General features: G+C 33.1%; 1 pseudogene; it reads left to right on the top strand.

The window, feature by feature from the left end:
- The first annotated feature begins 1,354 nt into the window (after window positions 1-1,354).
- The window catches only part of LOC114048109, a 12,649-nt pseudogene continuing 11,861 nt past the window's right edge, over window positions 1,355-2,142 (top strand).

Here is a 2,142-nt window from a genome sequence, read left to right on the forward strand (position 1 = left end):
TGTGTATATTCACACTTGTGGTATACACACATGCATGTTCACACACATGCATATGTGTACTGAACCTTAAATACTTTGGCTACATGATATGAAGGCAGGACTTATTGGGAAAGACCCTACTGTTAGGAAAGATAGAAGGAAAAGGAAAAGTAGATGGCAGATGATTAGGTGGATAGATAGTGTCATGGAAGCAATGAACATTGGACAGACTTTGGGAGATATGGAGGACAGAAGGACCTGATGTGCTACACACACAGACACACACACACACACACACACACACACACACACATACACGCACATACACACAGAGACAGACAGATACACATATAGACCCACATCCAAAAAGACAAGCACAAGTACACATATGCAAACATGTTTGTGGGGTCACAAAGAGTCAGACATGAATGAATGGTTGAACATCAACATATATGTATGCACAAACATGTATACATGCATATACTTCTATCGATCTACATCTTTCAATAGTTTTATACAATCTGCTGTCTGAAGTTGGGACTTAGAGGAGAAGGAGGGGAAGAAGGAAGTGGAAAAAGAGGTTTTTGTTTTACATAAATGAAACCAAATAAGTTAAATTATAAAGGGAATAGTTAACTGGTAAGTACTCTTTATAGCTAACTCCTCTTATAAAATTACAATTTCTAAGATATATGAGCAACTTATTCAAATATGTAATAATAAGCGGTATTCCCCAATTGATAAGTAATTATATATAAGAATAAGCAGTTTTCAGGTGAATTATCTGAACCATCCACAGACATGTTAAAAACAAACTCCAAATCACTTATAACTTAAGAAATTCAAATTAAAATATCTCTGAGTATCCACCTCATATCCATTAGATTGGCAAATTTGAAAACAATGGAAAAATAAATTCTAGACAAGCTGTGAGAAAATATGTATAATACGTATATGAATACAGTGTTGTTGAAATAATGAATTTCTCCATCTATTTTGGAAAATTCCTTGAAAATATACCCCCAAATTTATTAATTTGTGCAGATATACCACTATTATATCTGTAACACAAAAAGATAAAAGAAAGAGGAAAAGGGTTCATCTGTACAAAAATATTTAAAGGAGGCTTTTTTTTTGAAATGGCAAAGAAATTATAACTAAGGGAGTGCCTACCAAGTGGGAAGTGATGAATCAATTTATGAGATACTAATATAATGAGATATTAATGTGTTGGAAGGAAGAGAATAATGGCTAGCACTTACAAGGTGCTTTAAAGTTTGCAATATACTTTACGAATGTTATCTTTTATCTTCTCAAAAACCTTAGAAAGTAGCTGCAATTATTTTCACACTTTGGCACCTAAAGAAACTTAGTGATGAAGAAGGTAAGTGACTTGCGCAGGACCATACCATTAATTACTGTTTGAAACTGGATTTGTACTCAGGTCTTCCTGATTTTAAGCCCAGTGTTCCTTCTGTTGTATGATCTAAATGCCTCAAAAAATAAAGGGAAAACATTCAGAGAAACTATGTAATAATGCATAAATTGTTGGGAAGTGAAATGAGAAGGTGCAGGTCAACAATTTATACAATAGCAATGTTGTAAAAACAATAACTTCACAAAATGTAAAAACTCTGATCAACAAAATGACCAACCAAAATTCCAGAGGACTCATGATGATATCTGATAGATACTCCCTGATAAGAGATGATGGATTCAGAGTACAAAGTCAGTCATATATTATTTTGACACTGATAATATAAAAAACTTGGAACTATGCTTGCTTATTTGTTATAAGCATTTCCTTTTTTTCCTTACTTTTCCTCCCAATGGTGAAGGAGTAAGAGAAATGAAAAGCATATTTTTTGTGAAAAGAATAAAAATAACTCCTGCTTAATGTCAAGTTCTTTATAGAATCTCTTTTTATAATTAGTATAAACTCCAATTCTATAAAATCTGCCCTCTTTCTTTTTTCTTTCATTATTATTATTACTACTACTGCAGTTTCTGGTGATAATAATTCTGTTGCTGATACTACAGTCACTCTTAGTTTCATTTCCACTATCAATGCCACAGGTATCACCACCACCACCACTACCCCCATCATCATCACTAGTACTACTACTACTACTACTACTACTACTACTACTACTACTACTACTA

The sequence above is a fragment of the Vombatus ursinus genome, unplaced genomic scaffold (assembly GCF_900497805.2).
Source record: "Vombatus ursinus unplaced genomic scaffold, bare-nosed wombat genome assembly UNPS02014791.1, whole genome shotgun sequence".
Classification (NCBI taxonomy): Eukaryota; Metazoa; Chordata; class Mammalia; order Diprotodontia; family Vombatidae; genus Vombatus; species Vombatus ursinus.